The sequence below is a fragment of the Sminthopsis crassicaudata genome, chromosome 6, assembly GCF_048593235.1.
Source record: "Sminthopsis crassicaudata isolate SCR6 chromosome 6, ASM4859323v1, whole genome shotgun sequence".
NCBI classification, from domain to species: Eukaryota; Metazoa; Chordata; class Mammalia; order Dasyuromorphia; family Dasyuridae; genus Sminthopsis; species Sminthopsis crassicaudata.
In genome coordinates, this window is record NC_133622.1 from 33,876,660 (window position 1) to 33,902,467 (window position 25,808).

At 34.6% G+C, this 25,808-nt stretch overlaps 1 protein-coding gene across 1 annotated transcript in view; it reads right to left on the bottom strand.

The window, feature by feature from the left end:
- KCTD8 (potassium channel tetramerization domain containing 8) overlaps positions 1 to 25,808 on the bottom strand; it is a 264,133-nt gene that overhangs the window by 133,256 nt on the left and 105,069 nt on the right. The gene's annotated exons all lie outside the window — the stretch shown is intronic.

Sequence of the window (25,808 nt, forward strand, 5' to 3'; positions counted from 1 at the left end):
CATCAGAAAGATACTTTTATTATTATCAATATGATATTTTTTTCAAGGGCTGTGGTCAGTTTGTTTTTCAAAACAAACACTACAGATTTCCAGAATTTCCTAAAATTGCAAAGATTCATTCTGGAATGCATTTCTTTATCTGTCCTTTGAAAACAACATGAGGTGAGGTTTCACACATTTTGGTGATGTATTGCATCACTGTAAAATAAATCTCATCCAATAAAACATATTTATGGCATACTAGCATAATTACATACTTACAGGGCTCTGCTCCAATTCATTTTCAGGGAAACTTTGGAAATAGAAATAGCTAGGACTCACAACAGTAAAGCAGAGTTGCATAATAGACAAATTTTAAATATGTTAATGAGACTGCAATAAAGTATTATATAAGGATGGATTGGGGAAATGGAGAGGAAAACAAGTTCAGATTCACTCTCCAGTCTCCATTTTATAGGGAGGGGGGAAAGCTTAGAAAAATCCTGTCCCTCTGTAGACCATCTTTGTCCTATCTTGGAATGTATGTAACACAGTATGACACCCACAGGGAAAAATGTTGCCTTAATATTATCCAATAAATTATTCACCACAATTTTTCCTTCAAAGTTCATTTTATTGACTTTTCCCAAGAGAAGCTGTTATCTCTCAACACTGTCCTTAATTGTTTGTGAGGGATGAGACTGTTCTGCTATCATTCCCATGTTATTGCAGGCAAGCTTCACTTCTTTGAGCTGAAATTTCTGTAGCAGTGTCAAATTACAAAAGGAAGAGTACCTTATAGACTTCCAAGATCCCACCTTGAGTAATCTGGTGGACATTGAAAACTCAAGTCATACATAATTAATCATCTTAAGCCCTTATATAAATAAAACAACACTCAATCCAATATATTCAAATTACTTCTCCACTGGGGTATATTTATTATGATCTGAAGATGAGAATTGTCCTTTATAAAAGCTATGCTTTTGCTGATAAAGTAACTCCAACACTAGAGAAAAGACTTCAGGGGGGGGGGTCAAAAACTGACCAAAAGCTGTCCTAAATCTCCAATCTGAAGTTTCTGAATCCAGAGAAACAATCATTGTAGGAAAAGCAGTTGCATACTTTATTTCCTGCACTGTGGAAGACCTAAGTACCAGGAAAATGACTGCCCACATTGAACTGGGCACTGGTGTGGCCCAAAATGCTTAAAGCTTCATCTAAAAGGCTTTCTCATTGTCTCCTTTGTTTTGTTCATGATATTGCTAAATTCATACCCCAAGATCCTTTGCGATTTTAAGTCACATAAATTAATCATTTAATTTCTCTACCTTTGCAAAAAGCAACATCTATTTATCATGAAAATAGCCACACTACAATTATGCATAAAAGGGTTTGTGTTGGAAATTATCTGGGCTACTTATCTATAGATTTATTGAGGAATTATGAAGTTTCCCTTTCGTGCTAAGCTAACCTCCCTTTTAAGCATTATAACTCTGTGACTGATGCTGGTTAAATTAACCAAATTGAGATCAACAATTAAATCGCATAAATTGCTTAGTCCCATAACCATTTTACATTGGTTTGAAGCCAGACTGAGTCTCTCCTCTTCCCTGCATCTTCCTAAGTGGTGAAGATTAATGTCCTCTTTCTTTCTTTTTTTCTTTCACAAATATTTTTTTCTCTTCTGTCTTCTCACCTACTTGTCTAGTAATTGAATGACTTCTCTTTCTTCTTCACCCCAAGATTACTTAGTATAAATGAGTATGGCTGAATGCACTATTGGCTTTTTTCTAATACATGAATACTTCTGTCACGTAAAATGATTCCCCAGAAAGACTCCAATGTGTGAGTTACAAGTATTGTGATATAGAACTAAACTGCCATTAATTTTTTTTCTATCTTTTATTTTTACAAATGAGAAAACTAATCTTGTTATGTAAAATGTCATTTCTTCATCGACTTATCAGCTGCTTCTGACATGCTCCAGTTGGCTTCTAAGGTTGGAAATAAAATTACACAAGGATGAAAATGAAGACTGTTTTAGAACATTTTCAAGGAAGATTTGATCCCATAATGGGCACTTTGCTGAAAGAAATAGTTTTTAATTTGTGATAAAATAAAAATTGCAGTTCAAATAAGTGATGCATGGAAAGTTTCAGGTAAAAGGAATCCTGCATTTTACCTACAAAATGTCTCAACCCTTCAGAAGATTAAACAATAGGTACTATCTTTTTAAAATTCCAACTTAGAAGCTTCATCTGATAATACCTATTGGCAATTAAATATAGTGTTGATAAATAAGGTGTTAATAAAGCTTAGAAATCTAAGGTTTTTTTCTTCTATAGTATATGTTAAGAAATAATCCTTACTAGATCTACAAAGCTGATTGAATAACTGACTGGTCATGACTAAATCCAGATACCTGTTGTAAACTAAAAAAGTGTAGTAAAAGAAAAATTAAGTAAAAGAAAAATATCAAGAAGAGATAAAAGGAAAGAAATAAATACAAAATAAGGAATAAGCAAAAAAGAAAGACAAGTAAGACCCAATACAATGAATAATTTCTATATATGCTTTTAAAAAAGGGAAAGAAAAACCAGAATAAGAGTAATACATATAATTTTATGAGCATCAATTAGATCCCTAGAATCAAAGAAGTCAATAATTTTCAAATTAGTTAATTTTAGATTCGTTAATATATAAAAAACCTTTATAATTTATATTAAATATATACAAGCAAATTTGATGAAAAACAAGAAAAATCTTAAGGCTCCCTTAGAAACAAAATGGTAGCAATAAAGTATAAAAATTCTGGGATATCAGAACAAATAATAATTCTACTCACTCCAAAATAAAATCAACACAACTAGGAAAAAGGCTTGAGATTTCTAAAAACCAAAGCTATTGAACTGACTACTATGTCTCTCATAAGGAAAAATGAAGTCTTAATATTATATTCCTTCAAATGTTAAGAAAATATCCTAAAGTATTGAAAACAGAGTTCAAAGTATAATTTGGTAGAATCTATACAGTACCTGCTGAGAAAAAGCAAGGTTTAACTCACCAAGAAATTCATTATCAAAATCTGAAGCTTCACTATCAGAGACAGAAGCACACAGGTAATAAATCATATATGGAAGATACCACTTAAGGAAATCCACTTAAAATTAGTGACAAAATTAAAGAAAAGCTTGAAAAATTATATAACAAAAAGTAATGAAAATGTTTCTTCACTTCCAATTTCCCTCTTGTATAAAACTAGGATCTCTCAATAGAATACATACCCAAATACATGTATACATATATAGTGTATATGTATGTGTGTGTATATATACATATACATGTATACACACTATATCACATAAGTGTATGAATGAAGGTAAACCAAATTTAAGTTTTGTTTCTGATTGTAAATGGATTTAACTCACCTACTAAAATGAAAAGTGCATAATAGATGTAAAAGAATAAACCAATAACACATGATCCACAAATAATAATATTAATGAAAGTATAAGAATGTATCCAAATTTAAAAATAAGGAGCTTTGCTTTTGCTTTTCTTTGTATCTCAAGCACTTACATTCTGTTACATCATAAGCACTTGATGCATGACTGATTTTTTTTAATCTGTATTGATAAAGAATACAACACTATTGAAATCATAAATCTGAATTCTATGAAAGAAAGAAGATTAAATTATATGTTTGTAATATATATATATATATATATATATATATATATATATATATATATATATATATGTTTCCCCTTACCCCACTTAAAAGCATTCACATTTTCGCTCAGTTACTAAGAAGTGTTCAGTTAAGCTAACTTTTTAAGATTATATTAAATTAATGGAAGGTCTTTGAATAGTCCTAATATCGCGTAAATCTGAAAATCTATTTCAAATGTACATATATCATATATACTAAGATTCCTTAGGGTATTCCTTGCTGATCAGGAGTTATTCTCTAATATCTTGAATTTGAAGCTCCATAAGTGTGCTTTCCCTGCATCTAAAACAATATCAATATGGATGACATATAACAGATTTCTCTCTTGATTGAATCTTTAAGATCAATAATTACTAGCCCTATTTTTCCCTAATAAATTCTACTCCTGAGGCTTGTTAACCACTTTTCTACTAATACATAGAGTCTGTGGGAAAACTGACTCAAGCTTAGAACACACATATGACGTATAGCTCCTTTGATCCCACTCATAATACACTCAGAAGGTTTCCCTAAGGTCTGAGATAATCCCTTTGTTGAACTTTTTGAGGATACGCGATTCCTGTCTGTCCCCACAATGCCCACATTGCTGCTGGCTAAGCTGATCTGAGGATTCTACGTCTGACTCTATGTAGGAAAGGGGAAGTTGAAAACCCCTTGAGGAGGGGGTGCAAGGTAAAAGGATTCCCCCCATAGAGCCTGTCTTTCTCTCCCACAATCTCTAACTCCTGGAAATGTTCTCCTTTCTTAACTAGTTGATAATTTAGAGAATATCTCTAGAGATGTAACCCAGTTTCCCAGTCCATTGGCACAGGCTTCTTGTCTTCAATCATTCCCTTTTATCCTTCAGGCTTCAAAAGACTTCACACTTCAATCTAAGACCTTACAACTGATTGGTTAGTTGGTTTGGGTGATAATCTCATCTAGTTATCAGGCTAAAACAGAGTTGACTGGTTTCAAACTTACCCTTCCCACATTGGTATGTTTACTGTATAGAACTAATAAAGAGGCACTTATTTTAAAATGCCAACAAGAAATAATAATAATAATAATAATAATAATAATAATAATAATAATAATAATAATAATAATAATAATAATAATTTGTTATTGTTAAGATATTCACCAGGAGAAAGTCTTTAAAATAGAAAAATTAAACAAAGAACAAAAGCATTGAAGGGAGCTAAACACTGTTCAAGGACATGTTATATATAAGAATATAAAAGAGATGACAAATAGCTTTCTGAGCTATCCAGATGGATACTGTTGCTCCTACTCTCGCACTGGAAAAGAGTCAGTTTGAAAGTTGGTTGCAACATCTACATATTTGCCTTACATAATGGAACAATATAGGTATATTTTTAAATTGACTCAGTAGCCATTTCCACCTGACTCCTTACAGAAGTTCTGCAAAAAAAAAAAAAATTTATGAGAAAACTTCATGGTTTGATAGCTAACAGTCAGGTGCTACACCCACTCTCCTGGGGAACAATGTATAAAAGTTAGCTATTTTCATTCATAAAAACATCTGTCAGCTTGATTTAATGATGCCTTTTCAGCATGACTACAACTTCAGATTTCAGCTCAGCCAGGCTTAAACTTCAAGTTCAATGTGAAATCTCCGGGGTCAGTGTCAGGTCAATCTCCAAGTCACGTTTATAAACATTTCTTTTAATATTCACAAACCTCAAGGCTCAGCACTTTTATTTTTATTATGGTTATAAGATGTTCACACTAGCTGTCTTTTTTAAGCCCCTAGGCCAATGATGTACTTAAATTTCTTCATAACGCTGTCACTAAATCAATCTCATGTTTTATTTAGCTCTGTTAATTTCAAATACATCAATTTCCTTCCTCACTCCGAACCTCAGTGATGAATTCTGGGGTCATATTGCAGTTCTCCTATCGGGATTGCACACTCATTTCTGTGGTTAGACCACAATTTCCTGTTCCAGGATCTTATCAGTCTCCATTTGGCAGGAAGTCCAGCTGCATCTTATGCAATTGCTACTTTGATCAAGAGTGATGATTTGACATTAAATGACTTAATTGTCCCATTCACCCCCAAATAAAACTACTGAATATTCCCCTTTAAATCAGGAAAGGGACTTGAATTACTAGGGGAGGGGACAAGGCAGGTGGATGACTGGGAAATGACAAAGTCTCCCTTCAAGCCTCTTTTTAAATTTTTATCCATAAGTCATTAAAGCATAGTGAATACTTGATGAAAAGATGAAAATGTCTTCAGATTATCTACATACACCTATTACCCTTTTCCTCTCTCAAAAAAACTCATCTTGAAATGCCAGGTTCTTTGATAAATACAAACGTTTTTTATCTGGCATTTCACACTCTTCATAAGCAGGCTTTCCCCCCCTCCTATCTTCCATTACTTTTCTCTATGCACTCTACAATGCAGCCATGCTGGCTCACTTACAGTTTTGTATTTGTGGCTTTCCATTGAGCATCCCTTTCACTTTACATTGGTCAAGAATGTTCTCCCCTTTTGAACTCTCTATTTTGTAATCCCTGGTTTCCTTCAAAACTCAGCACAAAGCTTTTCCTGATCCCTCAGTTCTTTGTACATCCCCCTTCTTCAAATTATTTTTCTATTCATTTTATATATATTCTGTATAAACATATATCTTCTGTTTGATTTTAAGCTCCTTTAGGCAAAATTGTTACTCTTGCAACTAGTTCTGCTTGTAGAATATAACATATTAAGCAGTTAATGAATTTCTATTATTTAATTAATTGACAGAATTCCTAAAGGAAAAACCTTAAGAATGGATTACATTTTTGAAGATATTTGCTATTTCACAAGTTGGTAGTGGAGCTATGTCAAAGAAGAACTGACCTAATGATGTCTAAGAAGAAGGAAGGAAGGAAAGGAAGGAAAGGAAGGGAAGGAAGGAAGGGAAGAGAGTGAAGGGAAGGAGGGAAGGGAAGGAGGAAAGGGAGGAAAGGGAGAGAAGAAAAGAAAGGGAAGGGAGGGAAGGAAAGAAAGGGAAGGGAGGGAAGGAAGGGAAGGAAGGGAAGGGAGGAAGGAGGAGGGAGAAAGAGAGAGAAAAAATATCAAGTGCATAGATATTTAGAAAGAACTTCAAAGCTTTAATTACTGTGGTAAAATCTGGATGTGAACCAAATGACTTGGCTTGGATGGGTAAGAATCCACATCACAAAAAAGAATATATGAATTAGATTATAGAGCTATTCTAGTATTTAAGAAATGAAGGTACCAATGAGTAAAAAATTCTAAATAACCACTTATTTTACATAAGAAAAAAATAGATAGATATTGATATGGCAGCATTTCTGATTAACTTCCTCTGTTTACTTTCAGACACATTTTAACTTAAAAGTTCAGGCTACAGAATACAGTTGCTACCTCAGGGTTTATAATTACCATGAGGGTAAAACCTTCTAGATCCTTAGTTCACAAACCACTATTGCTTCCCATCTGTGAGAATATCATGTAGTAGGCATATTACATTTCCAGAACAGGTATTTACTTAGATGTGGTGATGAGAACACATACTGCTGTCCCCCCTCATAAACCTGGAGTTCAGTCTCCTATAAATAAATGAATAAATGCATTTGTGCATGGAGAGAATGGGCACAGAGTACATCAGTGGTAAGACACCCATAGAGAACACATCTGTCTAAGTCAACTCATGCCTAGAGTACTGAAGGAAACTAAAGCATCACCCACTACTTGTGATGTCCTCAAGCTGCTTCCAGCAGGGTGTAGTGTCTATGACGAGTAGGGTTACTGAGCTTCAGGTGCAATGTTGGTCTTCACAGAGCACCCCATTTCTGAAGGATGGCTCCTCTGAATACCCTGGACTTGCTCAGTAGGAGGTAGTTATAATTTTCAGCATCTCCAACTTCAGATGTCTGAATCATGGCCTAGAGAATTGCTGTACTTTTTTTTTTTAAGTATGAATCGTTAACACTGCAAAGAGCCTCATACATTTTGCTCTTTGGGGTACTCCATTTTAAGACCTGAGACTATTGAAGCAAGAGGTCATAAAGCAGGGATTTAGACTAACTTGTCAAAAAGTCTTTCTGGGATAGAGTGGAGTTTCCTTAATAAAATACTTTACCCTATTTTATGGCGATTATACAATAATAGATTTTCCAGATCTTCATCTTGGCCAAGCAATGGACACTTGCTCAAGTAATCATTAAAAAGTTCGAAGGTTTAGGGTTCTTCATGTTGCTAAAGTCTAAGTCTCTTCTATTGGTTACTGAAAATAAGGGGTGAGGGAAAGTTGCAGAGGCAACCTAAAATGAGGAGGAAGTTCCCCAACTTCACCTGCTTTCTTTTTAAGCCTTTTCATAAGCAAACGAGCTATTAAAAATCTTTGTAATCTTTTCAAGATCCTATTCAAATCTGAAACTTGATTGAATGTGTGTGTTTGTGCATGTTTTTGCCATGGATGGATCCATAAGCTGGAGAGTTGGAAAGGAGAATGGCCTGGGTGCTCTCAGTGGTGGACACATGTATATGCTCACAATGATTGTGTCATGGGAAAAACTTGACCTCTCGTTTTCCTGATCCCAAGGCCAGCCCTCTCTATGCACCCTGGCATGCTGTTTTTCATTCAATTAATAAGGTGGCTGAAGGGATCAACTAGTCCTTCTGACAATCTCCTGTTTTGGCATAAAGACTCAATTATAAAATATATGAGCAATACCACTCAGAGTTAATGATTGATGAACAGTTTTTATTGGAATATTTTACTGCTATGTTTACTACTATGTGTGCGTAAGGGGGATAAACAAATTTACTTGAATATGCACTTGCATATCTCCACCTTAGATGAATATATCTGATGTGAGACTCATTCTCCTTTCAAAGGATCCAAAGAAGGAGCATCATTTGATATGATGATGGCTATAGAAATAATTAATAATTCTATAGGGGGCATTTGTTTCCCACTGTTTTCTACCAATATAAGGGAGGAAGAAAGGAAGGGGAAAAGGAAGGGAGAGAGAGAGGGAGGAAGGGAAGAAAAGAGGGAGAAAGGGTGGAAGGGAGGAAGGAAATTAATTTGAAATAGAACACAGTGCTTGGGACATGGTAGTTACTTATTAAATGTAAGTCTTTTACATTTTTAAGTACCCATTGTATTGGGTAATGTGAGATAAACAAAAAAATACAAGCTGATATAGAACAAAATCCTAACATCTGAGATTTAGCATTGAAAGGGGCCTAAAGATCATCAAATTCAATGTCCTCAGTTTGCTAATGAGGAAGCTGAGAAAATATAAGGACAGAATAATGTATATAAGACTAATATACTGCGTGAAGAAATGTAGTCAAATTCAACTCAAAGGTCTAAGTGCTCAAGAAAGTCCATTGTAAGCCAGGGGCAAAATGGAGCAAATTAATAAAACTTGGTACCAAGTTCCAAAGATGAATCTAGTCTTAAATCTAAAGCAAATATCAATAGACTGCAGAACTGTTAAGTCACAACATGTAGGATTGCATTAGAATCCTGACTCTAGAGAAGTTTTTGTATAGGAGATATTTAAGTAAGGGAAAATATCTCACAAAGAAACATCCCGAGCCACCTTCTTCTTCCTGGACACTGCTCAATTAGGGGGAAGGGAACAAGTAATTATAATGTGTCTAAGATTAGCCTTCCTTACTCTAAGTCCAGCTCTATCTACTCAACTACTTAGATGCCTCCAGAAAATTTAGTGCTGTCCACACCCCATGTGAATGTTTAAATAGTAGAGGGGAAAAAGGACAGACATAGAAACTATCTTTAGGAAAGAAAAAGGCATCCCATTTCTACCTGAAACTTAAGCAGTAGATGCCATTTTGTGCAACAAAAATTTTGACAATCTTATTCCTTTTTCAAAGCTCTATTCCAAAACTACTTCTACCAAGAATTATTCCAGGGTTTGAAATCATCTGTCGTTCCTCCAATTTCCATTAGCACTTTGTGCCTCTCATGTTCTCTTAAATATTTGATTGGATATTTAGATATGTTTTATATTCCTTTTTCTGGAAACTAAGTTGATAAGAGAAATGACGATGAATTATGTAATATAAAAAGCACAATATAGTACACATTGCATATACATTTATAAAACATTGTACAAGTGACAAAAAAATTAATAGAATACCCTAGGATTAGACTCTTAAGAGAATAGGGAGTATGAACTAAGAGGAAGGATCAGAGTCAGGAAGGATAATTGGAAAAAACTGTGCAAATGAGCTGTTTTTCACTAAATTTTGAAGACAAAAAATTTTGAAGACAATTTAAAAAGACGAAAATGGTCTATGTATTTCTTAAGAAGGTTACATTTCCAAAGTCCCAACTACTCAGCTTTTAGAATTCTAAGCAGAAAGACATAAAGGGAAAAAAACATATCTTTTCATTTCTGGCAAGGTACTTTGGTAATGTCAAAATGGTAAAAGGTTATACATACATAGCTAGACAAGAGAGAAAATGTCATCATTGCTATCATTCTGAAATTATTGGGTTTTTTCCCTTCTTCTGAGATCCTCTGTATTGCTTTCATCAACCTCCATATCTGGTTAAGGAAATACAATTCCTTCCCCACTTATTGAATTAGCATCATCAATTGATTCACTCAGAAGTAGCCCATAAAGATGATTCCAAGTTTGCCTCAATATATTATCCAACAGAAGCTGTTCTTAGCTCAAATCTGGACCCAACGGATCTGTAACAACACCAGAAAGTATCTGGAGTTCATGACAAAATGAGCACTTTACAAGTGACATTTAGTTTTTCCACTCAAATGCTAGTTTATAATCTGATATGATTGTGTGTAGGAAACCGAAGTTTCCATATTTATATCAGCAAGACAATTATACCAAGCTAATAGGATATCAACAGGGTATCTATAAAAGGTCAAAATATACATAGTTTATTACTAATCCTTTTTTTAAAAAGCAGCACAAAAAGATTTTTAGACACTGACTCACTTAAAGTAATTACCTAATTATATCTCAAGCACACTCAAAAGACACAAATACCTGAAGAGAAAATAAAACCTCATATATTATATCATTCTGTAACATATTTAAATTCTTCCCTTTTAATATGGTTAATATTAATTAACTTTAATATGGTTTAATATGGTTAACTGGTGTCTAGGTGGGCTTATAACCAGAGCTATAACTAAGACAAGGAAATCAGAGCTTTTCCAAGGGCATCCAAATCTAGGTGCTAAGAGTACTGGCACTTAGTCAGCATACAAAAAACTAAGCTAAGCATCTATATAATAAAGATAATTATATAAAACAGGAGGATACCATATGGTAGCTAAATGGGCGGCTACCATATGGTACACTTCTCCCCATCCACAGAAGAACTCAGGTAACCTGCTTCCCGGCCCAGAATTGCTCTGCCATAACCTCCAACAGTAATCTTTCTAAAGCAGACTCAATGGTCTTCCAGAGTTGCCATTTCTCTCCCATAGAGAAGAACAGTGTAGCCCAGGATCAATATCCCAAAATCCCAATAGAGTCTCATGTGCCAAAGTGAAAGGTATTTCCTTGAAGTCCTGCACAATCTCCATGAAGAACTTGATTCCAGAGTGCCTTTCAGTTTACTTGGCCCAGCTAATGATTAGGATTTTGAGCCTTATTGATCTTCTACTGATCATGGGACCTGTAGATGTAAAGTCTTTGATCCAAGAATTATGGTATAATGGAAAGAGTTTTTGTTCTGAAGTCAGAGGATCTAGGTTCAAATAACACATCTGAAGCTTACAACAGCTTGATCTCAGTTTCCCTGTTGAGACAGGATGACTTAGATGAACTTCTGGGGTCATTCTGGTATCTAGGTCTATGATCCCAAGCTACTTTGACCTATGATATAGAAAATCACTGCTGAAATGTGAAGGATAAGGCAGGTACAAAAAAGAGCTGGTAGTTCTTAACAGATCAGTTTTACTGCCCTTAAACTATCGCCAAATCATTGTGTTTATTCATTGTTTTTTTTAAGTATGCTATTTCTCAATATAAATTCTCAACATGCATGGATCCACTTGTCTATTTTGTTCACATATGCTTTTTTGAGCTCTAGAAATCCAAATAAATGAAACCTAACACTAGACATCACAAAGGAGAACAAGGACTTTCATAAAACTTGTATTAAATTGATTATATTGATAGGGAACTACCATTTCCCCTACTTCATAGATTGGGACACAGATGCAAAGACTTCCAGGGTTACCTGATTAATCAAGGTCAATAGGTCTCCTGATTCCACACCCAGTGGTATCGCCCCATCTTACCCTCATTCTCTGAAACAATTAGTTTGCAGAGTTTAAATTTTAGTATAAAATTGTAGGACATCCACTTTTATTTAATCATTAAAATCACCACTATAAAATACTTGAAAAGATGCAATGCCATCTAAACCCACTTCAAAAAAAGGATCAAGTGATTAATAAAAGAGACAAATTAGGAAGAAAATAATGCATCTTCACAATGACTACAACTTGTACCATGAATTGAAAACGCATAGACATGCCTCATCACTACATGAGAATATAGACCAAAGAATTCCATTTCTCCTTGGCTAGTACAATGCTGGTACAATCAAAAACTACAAGGGAGAAAATTAGCTTGGAAACAAGTTGTAAGGGGGTTTACATGGCTAAAAGAGGAGTTTGTATTTAATCCTTAAGAAAAATAGGGATCCATTAAACTTAGGCTGTTCAGACTTCATAAATAAAAGTTAATTCTATCCTTTTCAGTGAGATGAACAACCGCCAACCATGTACCATAACATTCTTCCAAAAAACCTTACCACTGGCCCTATATCTACACCTTCCAGACTCTAAGAGCTGTTATCTGACCTACAAGGATTCTGGAGTCTCACTATAATCTCTACAGCTGAGCTTTCTTGTGTGTATGATCTCTCCCAAATGGAGTGTGAAGTCCCTGACACCAGGGAGAATATCACTTTTTCTAATTGTATTGCCAACATTTAGCATGGTGTTTGGTACACAGATAACACTTAAGAAATGCTGGAGCTTTTTTTAAATTCTTTCAGGATGTTATATAGAGAGTAGAAAACACTGAAAATCCACATGACAGATTTTTCAGTATTTGAAATTTCAGCATAACTGTGACAAACTATGTAGAGAATGGATTGGGGAAAGAAGAGACTTGAGGCAGGAGGAACCAATTAGTAGGTTATTTTAATAGTCTAGATGCCAAGTGATAAGGACCTGAACCAGGCTGGTAGCCACATGGGGAAGAGAGGTTGGTAACAGAGTGTGAGGAAATGAGGATTCTTCTAAGTTATAAATCGGCCTGACTGGAAGGATGGTAGAACCCCATACAGAAATAAGGGGGTTCAGCAGATGTAGAAGGAAAACTTATTTTGTCTTATTCATGTTGAGTTGTATAAGCCTATAGAAAATCTAGTTCAAAATGCCCAATAGGTGATTGATGATAGGAAATGTCTGTAAAGATTTGGGCTGGATATAAATATGAGCCATATCTGCAGTAAGATGATAACTGAAGCTTTGAAAATGATGAAGTCTAAAAGAATGGACAAAGAGGAAACTACGAAAAAGGCCCAGAGAGGAATTTTAAGAAGCAGCTAAAGTCAAGGAGCAAGAAATACATGATTAGCTGTTCAAGGAGAGGTAAAAGGAGTGATTAGGCATACAGGATGAGAAGCAAGAGAGCAGTGTTATGAAAACCCAGAAGAATGGGTGGTTAAACAATGTGAAATGCTAGAAGGATGAGGAGCAAAAGCATGGCACTGACAATTATGAGACCAGAATGTCCTTCCTTAGAATTGGCTCCTTATTAGTGAGAATAATGAATCCTATGAAGTGGTCCCATTCGAATGGTACAAATTCAAGTGTTTGAATTACAACATTTAAAGTTACAATTATATAAAATATGGTAATGTGATTTCCTCAGGAAGCAAACATATTAAGAGAAATGAAAAAAGTCATCTCCTTGAAATTAGAATATGTATGTATATGTATATAATTGCATGTATAGACATAAACACACATTTACATATGTACACATGTGCATATGTATATAGGAGGCAGTTAGGATTAAGTGACTTCTCATGGTCACAGAGCTAGTAAGTATGAGAGGCTGGATTTCAACTCATTAACTCCAGGACCAATGCTCTAGCCACTGTGCCACTTAGTTGCCCTGAAAACATGATATATTTAAAGTACTATATGTATATATGTACTCTATTAAATATTGATATATTTAAAATACTCTATTATTGCCTATTTGGTGCCTAAGAAAAGGTAATGCATTTAAAGCATGTACCAATTACTGTACAGCCTGTTCAACATGATGAGGCCTTAAACACTGACAATAAAATACTAGACCCAATGACATGTAATAGCAGACATTTTGAGAGGAAAAAACAGTAACTTTCTTTTCTCCTTTGGATTACCAATTGTAGTACACAGGTGGACAGATTAATAGTGTCAGTGAAATATACTCACTATTTAGGCAGAATCATTCTCACCATTTAGGCAGAATCACGTCAAATGCTAGACTGTGCATGTGCATGAATTATTTCTCAGTACATAATTTATTGGACCAAAGACAATAATTCAAAATTCGTTCTCCATATCTTTGTGCCAAGTTATACTTGCTCCAAACACTGGAGAGAAAAATGAAAGGAAAAACTTTCCAATATTTTCCCAGTCTACCTATCTTTACTTCATAGAAATCAAATACAAAATAGAGGGATAATGGAAGAAAGTTGCAGAAAAGGGAGTGAGGAGGACTAATTAGCTCTTTGCCCTTGGAGGGTGGTGGTTGTGGCAATGGCAAGAAGTACATTTTCATCCAGATTAGTGCAAATAATGAATTTGTTCATGGTCAATATTTGAATTTTCACTGCATATTTCAACTGGTTTGGAACCAATTACCATATTTTACATAATTACAACTTTAAATAGTGTAATTCAAACACTTCAATATGCACTATTTGAAAAGGACGACTTCATAGGATTCATTATTCTCCCTAAAAATGACTCAGTTCTAAGGAAGGACATTCTAGCATCAATTATTCAGTGATTAGGATATCTGGCTGGATGGGCAAGTGAGTTATGGACAGCTGCATTGCATATGGTTTTACCTTCAAGAGGGCAGGCTGTGCACCAAATTAAGAGGTATGCAAATTTGTCTTCAGTATGCTCATATCTTTGCTTTCTGGGTTCTTCTCCAAATTCCCAGCTCTACTTGGTCTGCACTAAACAGTCCTCCAGACTCTAAAACTCCCCTACCATAGGACCCTGATATCAACTATCTGATAAAATAATTCACACTAAGAAATCAGGAATAGATAATAGTTTACTGTGTTACCTCTCCTACTGTACTTTGGAAATGAACACATCTTATTTGAAAGGAATTTGTAAGGCAGATGATAAAATCAATTTTATAAGTAAAGGGAGCATTTTGGAAACCCTCCAGACTCACTATAGGGTAGCCACCTACTCCATCTATTCATGAGACACATCTTGCCTTCAGTTTTAATTCAAACATTTAAAGTACCTAGCAAGTGCAAAGAATGATACTGGATGTTAAGTACACAAAAAGAGGAAACATGATACTACCTGTTTTCAAGAAGCTTATAAATTTTTTAAAAAGTAAATAAGAAAAATTCACACAATGGAATGATAGATTAATAGAATCATGGAAGTCTTCACAAAGAAAGTGGCACTTGAATGGAATCTTGCAGGAAGTACATTTATTTAAGAAGGGATTATTTAAGGAAAATGTGGTTGATTATTTATATCCTATTTCCTTCTCCTACTCTGCCTCCCTTTTTCTGTTGAGGGAGTCACCATGGCAAAAATATTTCCCAGTTACCCAAACTTGAAACATCTTTGACTTCTTTGATTCACTTTCCCCTTTAAATTGGTTCTAATGATTTCTTTTTATTCCCAATAAATCTCACAATGCATTTCATCTCCATTTGTTGTAACATGACCCTAGTTTACCTTATCACCTTATGCTTAGATTATTGCACTTGCCATCTGACTGCTTTCTTTGCCTCAAGAACTTCCATCTTCCCATCTGTCAAATATAGCCAGCAGGCTGATCTTCCTAATCCTTGCTTTAACCCTATTACTTCTGTTGAGTCATTCTTCTAAATTTTGAACTGGGTACTTTACAAGAGGCCCTATGCTGCTAAAGATACTTAGACTTGAATTTCTTACCAGACTGGGAAATTATGGTGCTATAGTGAAATTAGTGAGTTTCTGCTACAGCAGCAGTTTTTGAAAATCTTTCTGGAGAAGGTGTAGGGATGGGGGGAGAGAAAGAAGAGAAAATAGACAAGAGTAGCAGATAGTCACAACAGCAGAATATTAAGATGGTTTCAAGAATATTGGCTCCAAACTTTATAGAAATCAGATCCCTTCCCTCCCTGACTAACCACTTGACTTCTTAAATAAATCCAGGACAGAGAGTATGTTACAGAACGGCTACTTCCAGAAGCCACTGGAACAATCTTGACTTTTTACCACCATCTATTTTCCCCTTCACTTGTACTGACCTGTAATAGGAAGCATGATTCATTATTAAGTGTTTTTTTGCTACTTTAATTTTACTTATTGGTTACTTCCATTTTAAAGAACAGTTTACTGGATAAATATAAGACAATTTTAATTGCATCCTGAGTTGTTTTTCGGTACAGAGCCTGTGATGCAGGAAGGGAAGATTTGATGACACCAAATTAAAGGGGCTAGAAGATTCCCCTAACAGCTTGGAAAGAAACAGATTGGACACTGAGCAGTTTTAAAATTTCCTTTGTAATCTGCAAGTTTTTTAAGCTTTCTAGCTTTTCATTGAAAGTAAATAATGTGGATCCAGGACCTTTGTCCAAAACAAAAACCTTGACAAGCTGATCTCAATATCTCCAAATAGACAGCCTAATTTGCACTAGGCTACTTTGAGTTTTCTCTCTCCCTCACCTTCCACAAAAGGATAAAGAGAAATTTCAAGAGAAGTTCACACTCTGAATCCCATAGAATAGAGATACATGCCAGATCAGTTCTGTTGATCCCCCCATCTAAAAAGAGGAAGGGAAAAATGAGTCCCACAACAACACTGCCCTCCATCCCCATTACATTGGAAGATTTCATACCTGTTTCATTGTTTTTGTTTAAAACTTTTGAAACAAATTTTCCCTGACCACTTTTGCCTTGGCCTTTGTAGCACACAATCCTGGGCAGCGTATTTTCTATACAAATCATGCCAGGTCTTAAAATCATCTATTCTTATCTTGAAGTTGATGAAATAACTAAGTAGGAATTTAGGATTTTGAACAAGGGACTTTAGGAATAATCTAGCCAATCGCTTCCTTTTAGATAGCTCAAGTAATCAAAAAAATTGGCTCATTTTCTTTCTCCGTTGTTTTATTGCTATGGAAAAACTATTTAAAATTTCAATAACAAGAATGAGGAGGGCCCCATTCATTCATTAGACATTTTAGAATATTAATAAGGAGGCAACAGAAAGCCACTATAGACAAGTGCCATAAGACTATGAAAGCATATTCTTCAACGGCGTAAAAGATGCATTAAGAAGGGAAGAGAAGAGACAATGAAAAATCTATTAGGAAACTATTACATGATATAAGCAATGGTCATGATAGTTTTTAATAGTGGCAGTGGGAATAAAGAGAAGGATGTGGATATAGAATTTATAGAGGTTGGCAATTAGATGTAAGAAGAGTGTGAGAGGGTATAAGGTAATTGGGTATAAGAAGGTAAAGTCAAAAAAATCCCAAAGTTAGAAACATAAAAATTATGAATTATGGTGAGATAATCTCTCAGTCAGCTAATCAATAAACATTTATTAAGCACCTATTATATGTCATGCACTATGCTAAGTGTTGCAGATTCACAAAAGAGAAAATATATAGTCAAGGAGTTCACAGTTTAAGGGGAGAGACAACAAGCAAACAAATATTTACCAAAAAAGCTATACAAAAAATAAATAGATAATAATAGACATGCAAAACTTTAGAAATAAGAGAGGTTGGTAAAGCTCTATAGAATATGCAACATTAGTTGGAATTTACAGGAAGCCAGAGAAGGCAGTATGTGAAGATGTATAGATGAGGCATGGAGGATAACCAAAGAAAATGTCTAGAGCCAAGATGTAATGGAACAGGCAGGAGGGCAATGTCACATTATCAAGATTAAGGGATTATCAAGGAATAAAGTATAAGAAGTCTGGAAATGTAGGAGGGTGATTGGCATTTGAAGTCCTTCATAACCTAACAGAGCATTTTATAATTGACTCTGTAGGCCATAGGGAGCCATAGAAGGTAAAATGGTTGGATGTGAACATTGGGAAAATTTCTTTGGTAACTAAATGGAAGATGGGGAGAGATTAGAAGAAAATAGACCTACCATCATTCCATTGCAATAATCAAGGACTAAGATGTCAGAGGAGAGAAGAGGTTATTGTCAAAGAAAAATGTACAGATCTTGGCAAAAGGAGTAAGAGATGATGAGAAGTCCAGGTTGACAGGTTTTAAATCTGAAGGGACTGAGAGGAAGGTGCTACCTTCTTCACGACATGGTGGAGAACATAAGAGCTGGAGAGCAATTTAGGGGGAAAATATTTTAGATATATTGAGCTTTAGATGTCTACTAGAAATGTACTATCAGATGTCTGAAAGGCAACTAGAGATGTGAAATTAGAAATCTGAGGAGAGGTGAGGGTAGGATAAGGATATTTGATAATCATCAGCAAAGAGATGCTAATCAAATGCATTGGTGATGATGAGATTATCAGGTAAAGAAGTATAGAGAAAAAAGAGAAAAAACAGAGAAGACAGAGTGTAATAGGGAAATAAGAATCAGGTTTAGGAAGAATGGTCAACTCAGAGTGTGACATCTTGAGTCTGAGGTGCTAATAGGATATTCAATCTGATGAATTTCTACTTTATGCTTGTGGAATGGCTTTTGATTATATGTGGCTAATGTATGGAGTGAGGTGAGAGTGTAATTTTCAGAGAAAGAAGAGGAAGGAACTAGATTTGGAAATAACTTATTCACACAATTTATTATTTCCCCTAACATCCAGGGCTTGCTCTTGCTTAAATAATTCAATGGCCTGGAAGCAGTAGTGAGGTACAAAGGACATGACCACCTCGGTTCCTGGAACTATGGGTCAAGATGAATGAAAGAAGCAGTGACCTTAAAAAAATGTGATATCTTCAAGAGGGAACAAGGTTTTTGCTAGATTAAGGCAATGAAAGAAATAATGGTTGAAAAGTTCAAAGTTCTAGGGTAGAAACACAAATTCTTTTGTTTCAAAGATCCCTTTTGACAGTTTAATGAAATCATTTTCTCAAAATAATGTGTGTTGTCTATATTCATAATTAAAATAAATGCTAGATTTAAGCTAGAAATTAGTGAAAAGAAAGAAGTCATTTCCCCCACATCCTAGTTCACAGATGCCATGAAATCTACCCATAGATCCCTTAGGTTTATGAAGACTTGATCTGGATTTTATTGAATACTGAATGGAAGGTTCCTAAAAGAACATCAAAATATCTCAGAAAAAGTCCAAATTATGTGAGAATATGACAAGGCAGGAGTAGAATTGATGAGGATATTGATGAAAGATCAGAAGAAAATAGTAGCTCTCAAATGATTGGTTGAAACTGAATGACATAATAAATATATTAAAGTATAAGTTAAATACAATATACGTAACATGTATTGGTCAACCTGCCATGTCGGGGAAGGGGTGGGGGAAAGAAGGGGGAAAAAAGAAACTGAGTGACTTATCAGAATGCTAGAACAAATGTACTAGAACATGATGCTTAATGGCAGATTAGTACAATTTTTAAAAGGACTAGCACATTAATTTGCTCTTCTGCTGCCTCAGAATTTGCCCGCACAAGATTCTCACCAATGTGATTTTCTGCCTCTTAATAACACAATATAGAATTGCAGGTTGAAGTCCAGATCACAAAAAACCAAAACCAAACCCATATCATGATAAAGTATTATGTGAAGTTTTTAGCTTCTCAGTGCATGTAAGAGATTTTTACACTATGCTGTATTCTATTACCTGTCCAAATGTATTGTCTTTTAAAAATGTACAAAATTTAATATTCAAATTTTATTGTTGTCCAGTCATTTTTCAGTTGTGTCCAATTCTTTGCGATGCTATGCATAGTTTTCTTGGCAAAGATATTGGATTGGTTTGTCATTTTCTTCTCCAGATCATTTTTTACATATGAGAAATTAGGGCAGAGTTAAGTGACTGATGATTTCATAGCTAATAAATTCTCTGAGACCAGATTTGAACTCAGGAAGTTTAGTCTTATTAATAGCAGACTCAGCACCCAGTGGATAGCACTGTACCATCTAGCTAGCTAGTTGAAAAATACTTTATTACTAAAAAAAAATGCCAGCCATGATGTGAGTCATAATATTTTTGCTGGTGGAGGGTCTTGTCTCAGTGTTGATAGCTGCTAACTGATTAGGTGGTGAACTAGCTTTTTAGCTTTCAACATGCCTTCCCATCTAAGCATCATCATTTTTAGCTTTCAATTTAAATTGAGAGATCTACAACTCTTCCTTTCCCGGGAAGCCATTGCACAGTTCTTAATTGACCTGATTTCAATATTGTTTTGTCTCAAGCTGAGAACAGGGAATGGCCAGTCAATGGGGCAGTCAGAACACAAACATTTATTAGTTAGGTTTCTCAGCTTATATGGATATTTTTCATGGTACTCCAAAACAATTACAATAGTAACATCAAAGACCGCCATAAAAGATACAATAATAATGGGGAAAGCTTGATATATTGCAAGATTTACCAAAATATACTGAGACATTATGTGAGTGCATGCAATTGAAAAAAGGACTGATAGAATTTCTTGGTACGGGGTTGCCCCAAACCTTCAACTTGTAAAAAATACAATATCTGCAAAGAACAATAAAGGAAAGCACAATAACACCAGGTATTCTGGTACTGGAGGCAGGACATGAATCCAAGACTCTTGGATCTCAATCCAGAATTCTTTGTACCTTACTACACTACCTTGAATTTAAAAAAAAAAAAAAATCAGAGCTTCCATATAGTGGTAAAAAATGAGCAGCAGTAACCCTCAACTGATAGTCAGAAGTACCCCACCCCAAATCATCTTAGCATTTAGGTGGTATCATTGATAAAGCATTTCGGGCGAGGAAGCTGCTTCAAATACTAGCTGAATAGACCTAGCAAGTCACAATCTTTAGATGCCCAAGTTTCTCATTATCAGTAAATTAAGGTTATTGAACTTTCTGGCTTCTAGCTTTAAATCTAATGTCCTGGTTGATGGTTTTTTTTTTTTGTTTTAGTCTAACCTTTATATTCAGCTGTACTAATGCTCCAGTATGTGTCAATATCTTTCTCAGGACTCAATTCTGATGTCGCCTCCTAAAGGAAACCTTTCTTTTCTGACTAAACCCTAGTTCTTAATGCTCATTCCTTCCTCACTTCATCTTCTATTTACATATCTCTGTTCAAGCCAAATCCAACCTTTGATCTTGATAGAAGGTAAGTTCTGTAAGAGTGTTTTCATTTGTGTCTTTATAACCATGTTACATACAGTAGATACTTTGCAAACTGTTGTTGAATTTAATTGACACAGTCTTAAAATACCTTATATAAAAATGTATGAATGTTACGAATGTTCCAACACAGAAGCCGACTTGGAGAACAACCAATCTAGTATATACTATGTCAGAAGATGGCTGTTCTTCCTGAAATTAAACTTAAAAGTTAGCTAAACTCTGGCTTCTCTTTACCATGGATAATTACCTTAAAAATACAGTAGCTCTGTTTAGAATACATCTCTTTAAAGTGGGAGCAGAAGCTCTGTTACCTTATAAAAAATAAAAAAAAAATCTTTTCACTATCTTAACTACACTTTGGTGTACTGTACCAAGCAATTTCGGATTGATGAGGATGTATTCTATTTGTAGAGACCATCAGAAAGCTCCCTTAGGAGGTCATTCTAGTATCTAGTATCCTTTACTGTCAAGACATTTCCCCTAAGAGCTAACCCAAATCTCTCACACTCAAGTTTAAGCCCGTTTCTTCTTCTTTCTTCAAAAGAGGTGGAGAAAGGCCACTCACAATTTACTACTATCATTATTTCACCTAATTCTTTCCTTCCACTGGGAACATCGCCCAAGTACAAAAAGAAAAAGGTTAGCTTCTGTTCTCCCTCCCAGTTTCTTCCCTTTTCAGGATTTAAGATTGAACTTTTGTTTCAATCACACTTTTCCACTTGTTCCTCCTTTCTATGGCCCATTTCCCAAGTCCCTAAGGAGAAATTAACTTTTTTCTCTATCTTTTTTGGGGTATTGTCAATGAAGTGTTTCAACCTGTTTCCTACATGTAAATAATAGATAGATATCCTTTACCTTCCTGTTTTAAACATTTCTAGCACTTAGTACATTTAGCAACAGAATAGTTAATTTCAGAATTGTTGCATGTTGATGAACAAGAGCTTTAAAGTAGTTTTAATTTTCCTTCAAGTTCAGAAGTTCTTTCCAACTTATTCTTGATCGATTTTAAGTCTCCTATTGTTATTTAAAATGAACTTCATGAATAATAAATGTAAAGGACAGATGAATATCATAAAGAATCAAATATAAAAAAGAAAATTGGAAACCTTTGCAAACATGTTCTTGGCAGCTTACAAGGCAATGCCTTAAGGGAAAAGCTACAGAAATATTCTTTGGTCAGATTTTATAAACTCTAAATTTGAAAGTCTAAAATCATGTGGAAAATTTTATATGTAAACAATCAATCAAAATAATTTAGAACAAAAATATCCATTCTGAATCTATATTTTATAACTATCCATGTATAATTACCAAACATACAATATAATTTACAATTTCAATTTCTTCTTCTGTTTTGCTGGCCAGGAACAGTCCAATTTATCTTACCATTAAAAGTCAAGTAGTAATATCTTGTGTCTTCCATTAAAGTCTCACTTCTATACTGCAAAGAATGGAGGTAACTATGACTTTTTAAAGACTAGAGGACAAAAAATGTTAAGCCTTTTTGTGTAACCATTCTTTTGACAGGCTAGTGAAGTCTATTTTACCCCTTCTTAAAATGTTTCAAATGGTTAAATTAAAATGCAAAATATTATAAAGGAAACAAACCATATTGAAGTTGAGTTTTTTTTTAAAAGTTCAAAAATCTCAATTAAAAACCTCTTCTATGGAATATAAGCTCCTTGAGTAAGAGATCTTTTCATTCAATTTATATGATTGGCACATAACAAGTGCTTAAAAACAGTTTTGAGAGGGTCTAACAACTGCCTGTAAGCATCTACATCTTTATATGTGTGTTTAGCTGTCTACATATTTTGGGGTGTGTATAAACATATATGGCTGTACATATTTATCAAAAAATCAAGGACCAAAAAGTTAAGCTTAGCAGATTCTCACTATCAAGTGAAGCAGAGATAATGAGTTGTTTGTCACCACAGAAATGCAACAACACTAAGACATATATATTCATAGAAGGAACACCCACAGTGATCCAATCATTGATCTCTGATATATCTGTAAAATACATCTTTTATGCATACTCTGATCAGGTACTCTCTCTCTTTTTGCTGTAAAGGTACTAAGGAGGATCAGCTCTTGAATATTCATACCTGGAAAGAACCTCAAAGGAAGTTTCCTAATCCAATCCAAAGCCAAAAATGAATTCCTTTTGTGTTACACCTGACAAATTCAGGTTTTCTGTGGAAACCCCAGTGAGGTGATGTGTTTGCTGGCAAGGACTGAGATATACTATGGCTAAAAGCAGTCCATTCTACTTTTGAATTATTCTAACTGCTGGGATATTTTTTCATACATCAGTTGGGTTCTTTTCAGTTTCTAACCATTACTCCCAGTTTTGTCTTCTATAGTTAAGAAGAATGGCTCAAGGAAAAATGGTGAATTTGGAATCAAATGACTTGGCTCTTCTACTTATTAACCTGTGAAAACTGGAAAGACATGCACCACAATAGCACTAACATTTATATAGTGTTTTGAAGTTTGTGTTTTACAAATATTATTTTATCTTCACAACAACCCTGAGACACGGATGCTATATTATCCCCATTTCTCAGATGTGGAAACTGAGGCAGACAGAGATTATATGGCTTGCTCAGGATCACACAGTGTCTGAGGTGGAATTAGAATTCAGGACTTCCTGACTTCAGATCCAGCACTCTGTATGACAGCTAGCTGCCCAAATGGACAGTCACGTAACACACACTGGACAGGTTCTTCATCTGTAAAATGGATGGGATGCATGATATGATCTCATAGCTCCCTTTTACCTGTACATTTTTTGTCCCTGTTATGCAGTCTAGTAACTCTTTCAAGTGACTGTCAAATCCCTGAATATAGCTATCATATCCTTTCTAAGGCTTCTCTGCTTTGGGTTAAATAGCACAATTTCCTTCAACATATCCTCTTGTGACCTAAACTTGAGGTTCTTTCCATTCTTAGTTGTCCTCCTCTGCATGTACTCTAGTTCATAAATGTGCTTCCTAAAATACTCTACCAGTTATAGGGCCATCTGTATATTCATTTAGCTCAAAATTTACGAAGGAAAATACTGCATCACTGTTCCCTTTTACCCCAATATGCCTCTTTCAAACCAAACTAATTGACAAGATACTTAAATATTCTCTCATTTATTCATCTGTTTCTATCTTGGTTTTCCAATTGGACCATGATCTTGAGAATGGGAGTTCAATTTATCCCTCATAATTCTGATCTCATATTAAATCCTCTATCAATCATAATAAACATTGACAGATCTTTTTACTCAATATCATATTGCCATTTTATCAATATTAGTTTTCACAAAGGATAAAATAGATATTGAACTCTTAGACATTTCTATCAGTCGATAATGCTCATGAGTAACTCATTGAATGTTAAGTTTTCCATAAGATAGTAGGGAAAATGGGAAGATATAGCTTAAAAAAAGAAAGAAAAAATCTTCCTGTCCCCCAAAAGATTAGCATGTAGCCAAGATTATGAAGAATAACCACCAAATCTAAGAGGGCCATATTATCTAGCACAAACTACTCTCTAAATGTAATTTTCATATCTTACTATTTTAATAAATGGCGTGAAAATTCCTCACAATAATCACACAATTGGAAAATACTTTTATTTGTATTAGCATTGCTATAATACTTGATGCAGTGTCCCTGAACTGCCTTAAATGAACCATGCTTACTTAACATTCACCTTCTAAAAATCACTAACAACTAGATGCTTTATTTTTACAATCTTTTATGTGTGATTTTGCACAATCCTTATGAAGATCAGATTGGGGGAAATCACTTTAATGTTACCAGACTCCTGACAATTATGGCCACTGACATTATATTAGGCAATTGTTTACAGTTACAAGATTTTAAATTAATTTTACATGAGAGAATTTTATGTTGAATATATATAAAAAGATATCAATGGAATTTCAGATAGCCATGTTTTCTGGTATCATTAAAAAAATAATTATCAATCCTTTTGTACAAAGAAATATGCCATCATTATCCTGGTTGGGCATAATCCTGGCCTTTCACTTGAAATAAGCCAGCAAGTTACCTTCCTGATAAACAATGTAATATTAATATCACAGTTGGAGACCTGTTCTCTGAATACACACAGCAGGTATATGAATTACAGCTCAATTTAAGCTGAAAATACAATATTCCTTTCTAATGAGTGCCTTTGGCTTCAAATTACATTGAAGGGTGGTGGTGGGAACATAATTAAAATGATTTTGTATCACATAAAAGAAGAAATATCTCCAAGATAGAGAACATTATGTTAGCTATGAAAAACTATATCAATTTATTACATTTTTTACTTCAACAATCATTTATAGAGCACCTACTAGATATGCTGTGTTGCCTACTGGCGAAAGGAATAAAGATAATTAGGATATGATTCCTGCCCTCATACTGTTTATATTCTAGAAGAGGAAAAAGGGGTTATTTTTTCAGCCTCATAAGACTCCTTTTCTTCTTCAATAATTTTCTAAATTCATAGA